Source organism: Xenopus laevis, chromosome 4L (genome assembly GCF_017654675.1).
Source record: "Xenopus laevis strain J_2021 chromosome 4L, Xenopus_laevis_v10.1, whole genome shotgun sequence".
NCBI lineage: Eukaryota > Metazoa > Chordata > Amphibia > Anura > Pipidae > Xenopus > Xenopus laevis.
The window spans coordinates 116,026,130-116,037,930 of NC_054377.1; the positions used below are offsets into that span (position 1 = coordinate 116,026,130).

General features: G+C 37.8%; 1 long non-coding RNA gene across 1 annotated transcript; it reads left to right on the forward strand.

The window, feature by feature from the left end:
- Nucleotides 1-3,349: 3,349 nt before the first annotated feature.
- Nucleotides 3,350-11,466, forward strand: LOC121403099. Its single transcript, XR_005967045.1, has 3 exons — nt 3,350-3,453; nt 7,406-7,564; nt 10,402-11,466. It is a non-coding gene; the product is annotated as an uncharacterized LOC121403099 (long non-coding RNA).
- Nucleotides 11,467-11,801: the final 335 nt, after the last annotated feature.

An 11,801-nucleotide genomic window follows, 5' to 3' on the forward strand; every position in this document is an offset into this window, starting at 1 on the left:
GATTTAAACAAATGACCATACTTCTGGTCTGTACTCAAAACCTTCCAGTGTCTAAGTATCACCTTACGAAAAAACCAAGAATTGGTATCATAAGAAGTAACAAAAGGAATTCTCTGTATTTTACTAGCTGTTGTTAGAGGTTTTTTCGTTAAAGCAGTCACCCTGGGTATATCCCCCACCTCCTTCTGTGTTGCCAACAATGTTGGTCTGTCGTACCCCCTCGCATCAAATTTATCTACCATCTTAGTTGACTCAAGATTATATAGCTCAGCAGTGGACGTGATACGTTTAACCCGCATAAATTGGCTACGTGGCAGACCTTTAAATAGACCGGGTGGATGGAAACTTGATGGTTTAAGGATATTGTTTCGATCTGTGGGTTTAGTATAAACGGTGGTAGTAAACGAAGAGCCACTCACCTGCACATTTACGTCCAAAAAATGTAACTCTAAAGGGTTAACTTCAGATGTAAATTTAATTGTTTGATGTACAGTATTCAGATAATTAACAAATTCATGAAAATTTCCATGAATTTGTTAATTATCTGAATACTGTACATCAAACAATTAAATTTACATCTGAAGTTAACCCTTTAGAGTTACATTTTTTGGACGTAAATGTGCAGGTGAGTGGCTCTTCGTTTACTACCACCGTTTATACTAAACCCACAGATCGAAACAATATCCTTAAACCATCAAGTTTCCATCCACCCGGTCTATTTAAAGGTCTGCCACGTAGCCAATTTATGCGGGTTAAACGTATCACGTCCACTGCTGAGCTATATAATCTTGAGTCAACTAAGATGGTAGATAAATTTGATGCGAGGGGGTACGACAGACCAACATTGTTGGCAACACAGAAGGAGGTGGGGGATATACCCAGGGTGACTGCTTTAACGAAAAAACCTCTAACAACAGCTAGTAAAATACAGAGAATTCCTTTTGTTACTTCTTATGATACCAATTCTTGGTTTTTTCGTAAGGTGATACTTAGACACTGGAAGGTTTTGAGTACAGACCAGAAGTATGGTCATTTGTTTAAATCTCCCCCCATTTTCTCTTATAGGAGAGGGAGGAATGTTGGTGATTTGATAAAGCGTAAGCCACCTCCTTCAAAAGGCAGTCGTAATCTGCTTGGTTCGCAGAGCAATGGTACTTTTCCTTGTAGGAATTGCAGCCATTGCAATGCTATTACCCCTGGCAGCTTTGTTACACACCCTCATTTGGGCACTAAGCATGACATTAAGGGATTTTTTACCTGTGACACGAAGGATGTGGTTTATTGTCTGAAGTGTCCATGCGGACTGACCTATATTGGTCAGACAAGTCGGGCCATTAAATTGCGACTTAATGAACACAAGTCGAATATTCGTAATTATCGGCCGGCTCCGCCTCTTCCAAAAACCTCTTTAAAAAGTCTTAAAAATTCTGACGTCAGGACTGAAAGATTAAAACCTGAGACCTTATTGGCAAAACATTTCTTTATGCAGGGACATCAAGTATCCCAGCTGAGATGGCAAGTTTTAGAAAAAGTAATTTTTAAACCAGGTTTGGATAAAAAGAAATGTTTGTTACAGAGGGAATGCTATTGGATCTGGCTTCTCGAATCCCGGCACCCTAAAGGTCTTAATGAAGAATATAGTATGGCCTGTTTTTTGTAATTTTTTCGCCTTCTCCCTCCACTCTAGATGAACAGCTTTGCCTTGGATGAACTCAGGGATAGATTTTTCTCTGCATATAAGGTTAGACAGTTTTTTCTTACGTTTGTTGAAATGTTATAATATTATCTCCTTATCTCTGCCTGTGGTGATTTAGTAACATTATTTTTAACCTTTTTTTGTATTGATACAATGTTTTTATTCTTTTCCAAATGTATGTTTTCACTTTGATACTATAACTGGTGGTTAAAATGTCTTTTATATCTCCGCTTTTCATGTTTTAGACACTGTGTTAGGCCAGAAGATTTGATTATGGACATTTATTCACTTATGAACATTTTATTCACCGAAGATAATGCTTTCACCTTTTCTTGCCAAGGATGCTTTGGCTTTTTTATCAGCACTTGCACTTTATTGACCTTTGAATTTTTAATGTAGTAATTTATTCATTGCTTGGGTCCACACCCATTTGGAATCACGTGACCCTTTTTCACCTATAAATTTTTAGTGCAATATGTGTTTGTTATGCTTGACAAAGGGGGTAACCCCGAAACGTTGCATGCTGCAATAAATACTTAGCAAGGTTTTTCCTGCTTGAAATATCCTGTGTGCCAGTGAAGTTTTTGTTCCAGTATTCTAGGGAGGTGGCCGATTCCTCCTGTTTGCTGTGCACCAGGTGTTCTCTATCCAATTGATTAGGGTGTGCGAGTGTTTCTTGAAATTTTATAGGAAAGTGTCAGTATCACTTTAAGTTCAAAAGAATAGTCAGGGCTTTGTGTAGCTATTGCTCCAGAGGCGCTCTGTATAACATAAAAAGATTCCTTTATCGCCAACATCAAGTTGACATTGTCTACAAATAGTATCAACTTGAGAACCTCAGTCATTTTCTTTGGTGACCTCTTACTAAATATGCTGCCCAAGTAAGTATTTATATTGTTGACCAGCTTGGTCACAACTAGCTATATTTTGGACTAAATACTTACAGTATGTAAGCCATGCATTTCTTTTTCTTTTCTTGGAACAGAAAACTCTGACAATAAAAAATAGAACATATTTTGAGTTTCAGTGCTTTAAAATATCAAATAGAATAAAATTTAATGTAGGAGAGGTCAACACTTTTGCATATATGTCAAGGGGCATGGTTGCTTTGAGATTGTCATGATGGGGCCACAACATCATGTTTTCTGTTCAAGTTTTATGAAATACACAGTGTTTATTAGAATTCATTTTGGTGTTGCTGGTATCTTTGTGTTATATGAATTGATCTCACCCATGTACCCGAGGCAAGAAGAAAATCTGAGTGCCATTTAGAAGACAGTATATTAAATAATCTTTATATGCTAGCATTCATACAGTTGGACTTTTATATATATGACTATATTTATGCAACAAATTATACTATTTAACTGTATTTTTCCAACTCCTTGTCTCCATTGGGAATCTGGGAATTGTAAGTTAAAGCCTAAGTAATATTTTCTGACATCCAAGGTATGGCAATAATTTAGAAATGCACGGTAATGGCAACAACTTAGAAATGCACAGTAATGGCAATAATTTCGAAATGCACAATAAACTATCTCAAATATTTTTCTTACTGAGTTTCTGATATGCAGTATGTATACTATCTGTAAAAAAATATGTACATACTCTCCTTTTTTCTAATTTTTAAAGCTGTACTTTTGATTCTGTTTATAGGAACAGTCACAGCACAAAATGAAAATAATTCATCTGAACTGAGCCAGGCCAAGAAACTTTGTTAGTTAGTGGTGGATAGAGAAAGTGTGTGGAGTGACAAAGTAAGTAGAGACTACATGAGCCACTCAACTAATGTGCTGCTGTGTATACCCCAATTAACACATATTCTAAAAATAGCTGCATCATAGCATATAGGGTATTTTCTGCTAAAATGTGCTTTATGTTGTAACATCAACATTGCAAGCTTTCGAGACTGAAAAATGATATCCCTTCATCAGGATCATATATTAAGGATATCACATTTTCTGTTAATGAAAGATTATATATGTAATTATATAAAAACACAAAAGGCAGTCTTTGACCTCCTCCCAGATGTGAGGACAGTCCAGTGTCATAATTGTTGGAGAGGGGGGTCAAGGCATTTCCAACACATTAGAATAGCCTTTTTATAACAACTCCAAATAGAACATTCTGGAATAGGACCAGAGCTGTTGGTCCCCTGTGAGACCTAACAGACAGAGCTCTGGGGAGCAGATATTTGGGGAGAGCAAGCTTCTCATTTAAAGAACGGAGAACATTGTTTCAAAATCTTTGTATTACCAGACACGTATTTAGGGCATTGATCAGACACATTGTCGTAGATTTTTGCTAAACGATAGGGGGTAAATATGCCATGTTTAAGAACTTTATATGTATATACCTATCCCTCATGGAGATGAATAGCTCTGGGACCAGCTTGAAAGTATCCTTCAACATCTCCTCACCTAGCTCAGGGATATCTCTTTGCCATTTAATCCTAGCTTTCTCTAAGGGTGCAGGGCCCGATAGAGACAATATAATTTATAGCCAGGACAAAGTTTTAAAGCATGGCTTTTTTAAGGATAACCTTCCAAGGGCCTGTTTGAAGTTACAGAAGCTGGTTAAGAGTTAAAGAAATAAGCAAGAGCTGGAGAAAGCTTGGCAATGCCGTACTTGCACCGAAAAGAAGGCATAGGGTTAATAGAGCAAGTTGTGAGATAACAAACAGTTGTGAACCTTTGGAGGCAGTTACAGGAGCAAAATAATTAAGGTAGGCAGAAAGGGTCTTAGGAAGGAGGAGACCATTTGTGTTAGCAGAGGTGGAGATTTGCTTGTGAATGGACTCTACTGAAGAAGTTGGCCAAGTACTGAGGAGAGTGTAGGAAGGTGATTCTGTTGGTTAATGGTGTAAAAGGATATTGAATATAGGGTTGGATTTGTTATTGTTTATGACAGTACTGTAGTAGTCTTGCTTGGCCTTTGATAGGCCAGAATTGAGGAATAACATGAAGAATTTATAATGGGTGAAGTTTGGTCGCATTGGTATTTTATCAAAAGACACACTACACATCACGTACAGGAGCACAAGAATCATAAGTTCAGCCAGGGGTGTGGGTTTTGAGTACCAGAGCCACCAGAGATGAACTATAATTCACAGAATTATCCACAGGGGGCAACAGTTTATCAACATTGGGCAAATTTGCCTGTAATGGTGGCCATAGACGCAAAGATCCACTCGTTTGGTGACATCGCCAAACGAGCGGATCTTTCCCCGATATGCCATTAACAAGCATGGCTATATCGGGGGTAATCTGATTGTTCGGCCGTATGGCCAAACAATCCGATTACAATGTGCCATGGGCTCCAGCGGGATCGGTCTGGTCAAAATCAAACCTGACCAATCAGCCAAATGACCGATCTCCGCCGGACGGAAAGCTGTCGGCACTCCCCACGCACGATCCAAAAATCGTACGAATCCTCGATTCGTACGATAGGATCTGTGTGTCTATGGCCACCTTTAGCAGTGACCCGTGGCAACCAATCAGATTGTTCCATTAGTTCAGCTGGCTGAAAAAAAGCCAACCACTGATTGGTTGCTATGGGTTACTGACCAAGTGCAACTTTGCTCAGTATTGATAAATGATCCTGTGTGTACTGTGTTTTGTGGTGGGTATTGTTTGTGGGATAAAGCACATATCATGATATGATGCGTGTACTTTAGATAGCAGTAATACTTTAAATACTCTTTCCATGCATGTTCATAGTTCAGTTTCCACCATTTTCTGTCTTTTCTGACTGCAAATGCTAATTTTTGAACCTTGAACTGGGCTCAGTTACATTAATGGAAGCACACCTTATGCAACAGGATTAGACCTATTCCCTAAACCAGGGATCCCCAACCTTTTTAAACCGTGAGCCACATTCAAATATAAAAAGAGTTGGGGAGCAACATAAGCATGAAAAAGTCCCTTGGGGTGCCAAATAATGGATGTGATGGGCTATTTAGTAGCCCCTATGAGGAGTGGCAGCCTACAAGAGGCTCTACTTGGCAGTATACTTAGTTTTTATGCAATTAAAACTTGCTTTCAAGCTTGGAATTCAAAAATAATCACGTGCTTTGAGGACCCTGAGAGCAACATCCAAGGGGTTGGAGAGCAACATGTTGCTCACGAGCTACTGGTTGGGGATCACTGCCCTAAACCTTGGGGAACTGCATTATCCATCTGATTAATTCAGGAGGAATTATTGAGATAGTAGCATAAACATAGCCAGAAATCACAGGTGTGAGGAGCTCAGACTGTTCAGAAAGAGGCCAATAGTCAGGGCAGAAAGCAAATACGTGACATGCATTTATCAGAGTTGACAGTAATCAAAACATGTTGTTGGGAACACATAAGAATGAAGAGGTAAATAAGCAACATCCTTATCCGTCCCTATTTTGGTGATGTGGATGATATATGTCAGCCTGAAAATATGTATATGTTAGTAGAGTGCAAACATCTAAAAAATTATAATATGATATGCATCATAAAATAAAAGATATTTATGTGACATTTAAAGCAAGCAAATAAAGCCAAATGAACCATATATTATGGATTTGTTTGGGAGACACTTATCCTAGAATTATACATCAAACCCTGCTTGTTTCCATCTTTTCCAGAGAAATAAAAGGCATTTACCTTGAGAATGGAAATATCATATGGCTTTGTAGAATACATGTCTAGATTTACTATAGACCTTAGAGACACGTCAGGGGAGGGATCAACAGTGGGATCAGGTTGACAAAGGGTTGTGCTCTTTTGGTTGCATTTATTTCAACAGTTCTACATGTTCTACATGGATATATACTCATTATTGGTTTTCTGTTTGACCTTCTTATTGGTGCACTTAAACATTTTAATACAGGTTTTCTGACAAGAAATCTTTCAGTAATACTATACATTAAATCTGCTAAAAACATTTAAACATTAAATAAACTACCTGGAATTGTTTTACCACCAATATGGATCCCTGCAGATTAGTAAGTATCCAGTACAAGGTACTGTTTTATTATGACAGAGAAAAAGGAAATAATTTTTAAAAATGTAAATTATTTGCTTAAAATTGTCCTTGTGGGAGATGCATACTTCCCAATTTACCATTTCGAAAGAGGGACAAAAATATCTGCTGTGGAGAGCGGCAAATTTTTTTGACCATGCCCATTTTATGGCCTCACCCCTAAATACCATGGGGTATATTTATCAAAAAGTGAAGCTAGAGATGGCCACAGTTCTCTAGAGTAAAATTCCGCCACTCTCCATTCATTTCTATGGGATTTTTAAAAGAGTATTTATCAATGGGTGAAAGTGAAAGTTCATCCTTTGATAAATATGCCTTTCAAAATCCCATAGAATGGAGAATGGTGGAATTTAACTCTAGAGAACTGTGACAATCTCTAATTTCACTTTTTCAAAAATATATCCCCCAGGACCATTTTACAAAATTTGGCAGGTTATGGAAAGTTTGTACACATTTCTGGGAGTTTAAGGGCCATGTTTTTTGTGTTATAATAGTTTTGCTAATAAAGGCGAATTGCCCTTTGAGCTGTGAGCCTTAGTTTCCCCAAGAGACCTGCTTATCTTAAATAGCTACAACTGTATCTTTGCCTATATTAAATTGTTGCAAATGTATCTAAGTGCAGGCGCTGAGTTTCCTGGTCTCTGTCAAGAGCCTCTTATTTAATTAAATTTCAGAAACTTTGTATCTTTTTCTCAGTGCAGGAGATGAAAGAAAAAATCATGACTTTTTAGTAACAATTCGGGGCTGTTGGCTGAGCTATCAAAATCGAGACTGTCCAACGAAAAATGGGACATTTGGGAGGTATGGAGATGACTTTCCTGTAATGAAGCTCTCTGGATAATACACAGTAACATAGTAAGTTATGTTGAAAAAAGACCCATGTCCATCAAGTTCAACCTTTTACGTATATATAGATATATATATATATATATATATATATATATATATATATATATATATATATATACTGTATATATATATAACCTGCCTAACTGCTAGTTTCTGGATAAGAGATCCCATACCTGCAATAGCTAACATGACTAAAACCAATTTTCAAGTTTAAATCAGTTTCAAAATAGGTCACTATTTGGTGACATTCTGCTTATCCTACAATTTTATTGATGTTAAGAAGACAATAGTGAATATGTTTTTGGAAACTCATTAGTTAGTATATAAGACACTAGAGCCATATCCTGTACATATATCCTTATAATACACAAAAGCCATGAATATCTTGTAAATTATATCCTTATAAACGGTGAGTTCTGATGTCATCAGTTATAAACGGTGAGTTCTGATGTCATTTCAGTCACATGACTCATTGAAATTTGTGTATTATAATAAATAAAGTACCCCCAGTTGTAAAATATGAGGATATAAGAAGTTACCTCGGAGTTCCATGGCATGTATAAAAACACTGGGCCTTTGGCCTCATGCTTTTATATGGTCATGGATCTCCTCGGTGACTATAATATCCTTATATTTTACAATAAGGGGTACTTTATTCAATATATAAACAGTGTGTAACTATGACATCAGTTATAATCCATGTTTAGTGATTTGTGTCATATACTTGTGTATTATAAAAAAATAACTTAACCCTGTTTAAAATATGAGAATATTAGAAATCATCTCCGAGTTCTATGGCCCATATTAAATCACTTGGCCTTCTGAATTAACAAAAGGGAATATAGTTTTCGATATATATATATATTTCGATATATATTTCGATATATATATATATATATACAATAGCAATAACGTTTACAAACACAGGTGCTAAACTGCACCGCTGCAATTGTCAAAAGCAACCAATAAAGAATTAGATTTAAATAGCATTAGTCAACAACAAGCAGGAAAGTGAAAGCAAAGAACTGATTGGTTGCTACTGGCAGCTGACTTTGTGCAAGTTAACATCTATAGCTTAGCATCTAATAACAATCCAGCAACTTAATTGTCAGTTCACCACTGAATACCTGGTGTTAGTTAGGGCAATTAGTTCCGTTTACTTAAATCGAATTAATGCCACGTGTGTTGTTCTTTCCTTTAATATACTAAGGGCCAATGGCCTTTATCCTCCCCAGGTTGGTATGTGTGACTGCTCTGTGGGTAACCATCAAGGACACAAGTGCTCTATGGCAACATCCAGCTGTTACTCAGCTTAATAGTTTTGATGTTTCAAACTAATGGTATTTATACTTTAATTTTGGAGCAAGGATAAGGAAAAACACCAGACATTCCCCATCAGTGTTTTTTGACACAGAAAAGTATAATAAAAGGAATTGTATATAGCAAATCTACGTTAAATATACTGTATTAAAAAAAATAATATACCCAAAGAACTGTGGCTGGTTACAATTGAACTACAGCTCACAAAGAAAAAAAAATAACACCTAAGGACGTTGTGAAGCCGTGGGCTGAATTTCCTCTTCCATTAAAAAAAGGGCCCAAGACTTAGGGGAAAAATAGATTTATGCCACTGGGACTTGTTTATAAAGGCTGGGCAAAGTTGCACCTGGGCTGTAACCCATGGCAACCAATCAATCTGCCCATGGGCAAATTTGCCCAGTCTTTATAAATGAGCCCCATAGAGTGCTCAGTAACCCCGAAATATTAGGCATGATTATCAGTGTTAATAATATCCTTTTTAATACATTTATCATGGTTCAAGACTGAAGCAACAATAGGAATGGTTATGAGTACCATGGATATTCATTCTGATTTAAGACGATTGCTCTCGACAGAGAGGACTATTGATGGGTGAATTTCTCCCATTTCACTTCACCGAAAAATTTGTGAATGTCCCGTGAAATTCTCGAAACAGCGCAAAAATTTGTAAAGACTCGAAAACTGACACCTGCATCAAATTTGACCCTCGCGTTAAAGTTAATGGGCATCTGAATAGTGTTGACGAGCAGCAATTTTGAGGCCAGCGAGTTTTCAGACACACGTCCAAAATGTTTTTCCGCTGGCGAATTTTCGCTGAGTTTTGCTAATTTATTTGCCAGCAGCGAAGCGCAGAAATACAATGTGAATTCCCGCCAGCCAAATTTATTCGCCCATCACTACTGAGGACCAATAGGAGAATTACCTTACTGTATGATATGGCCACCTTTCTTACACTCATTCCGCCTGAACATCAAAATATCTGGAAGTGAAGAGGATCTACAACTCTGGCCAATATGATATACCAGCAAATGAAAAAATTGCAGTGGTACAAGCTTGTGCTCCATGTTAGTGGACATACTTGTAGTTATAGGCCTGTTCATTTAGAAATGTCCTGTCCTAAGCTTCCAGACCAATCATAAATGCACAGGCATGCAATTTAAAGGCACCCACTTTGCAATCCAGCAATTTGCAATCATTATAATTGCCCCAGAGATTCCCAGTGATCTGTCAACCTTGGTTTCTGTACAAAACCAGAGGAAGCCAAAACAGAGGGCGGCAGACTTTCTCACTGCCGAATCAGACTTCATATGGAATTGCTTGCTGCCTTATAACTGTGGCTAAAGTGTAAGCTTTCATTACCAATAAAATATGTTCCTGTCTTAGCAATGAAATGGCCTTCTAGCCGACACATGCGTTTCTGAAACCATTTCACATTAGAGCTGCTTTGATATGTAAATCAGAGCTGAAAATGTAAATGTATACATACATATTTCATTTATAGTGTATTTGTTTTTATTCCTCAGCAGGTCCAGAAATGCAAGAAAATAGACCATTCCGAAGAATCGCTGTGAAGCAGAGCCCTTAAAAAAATCTGAACCTTCCGTTAACACCCTCATTTTTCCTGCATGGACCGGCTCATTAATACTTCTTAAGTGAATGTACTTTTTGGCTGTTTGGAGTGTTTGATATTTTCCACTCTGCGTGTCAAGGGCATTTACAATTGGCGTCAGAATGTTCAGTCAGTCTGAGGGAGGCACTTTGAAGTGCTTGTGGTATTGCCACATGTGCAGGCAAGATGTTCTCTCCTTTCCCTCAGCTTCTATTTAGCTGGGATTCTCTGCACCATGTGACAATCAACAACATGACTTAACCATTTACTCCACTCAGTTCGTGCCCCATAGGCAATTGCTCCCATTTACGTCTTCCGAGATTCTCTCAGGAACAGCAGCGAGAGATCCATCTTTCCCTTTAGCGGTTAACATATTAACTCTTTTCCTTGTAAGGAAGAAACACAATTAAATTCCCTTTTGAGAATATCATTCTTGTGAGGTCACAGGTCTAGAGATTTCCAGTGGAAACAATTTCAGTGTTTCACACCCACTATGGTACATTCAACTAAAAAATCCACTGGGTTATGGAGACACTGCTCCACTGGGAGTAACATGAGAAATCTGTCTTCAGCATGTCCCAGTTCCGACTCAAATTCGGCCCTTCCTTCTGTTTTTATTTATGGCTTTCATAGGCATATCACCTTACACATTCCTTGCACAACATCATTTATCTTGTATATAACACATCTCATGACTTTTTACATTTGTATGTTCCACTCTCAGCTTCACAATGAAGACTGGTTGGAATTTTTCACGGTCGCAAAATGAGCGAGTGGCCAGTAGTGATAGCATCTCATTGTCCAAGTGGTAATTGAATGAGTTTATTTGTGATCGATAAAAATACCTTTCAAATACATAATGGCATTACCCTGTTGTAAAATATAATGTACACCCTCTGGTAAAATATAAGGATATTCTAAGTTACCAAAGAGTTCCATCCAGAAAAATGCCAGCAGCACACCGAGTCTGGTTGTAGTTGTGTTCAAAGATGAAAATTTATTAAGCCCATATGCAAGAAGGCAACGTTTCGAGCCTACCAGGCCCTTTATCAAGCGCTTGATAAAGGGCCTGGTAGGCTCGAAACGTTGCCTTCTTGCATATGGGCTTAATAAATTTTCATCTTTGAACACAACTACAACCAGACTCGGTGTGCTGCTGGCATTTTTCTGGATATTGTTTTGACCCAGTGACAGGAGTGGGTACAGCACCTGGCACTACAAAAGTGTGATTTGGGGAGGTGAGCGCTCCACATAATTGAGCCACCAAAGAGTTCCATGACCCTATAATGGCATGAGGCTGAAGGTTGAGAATAT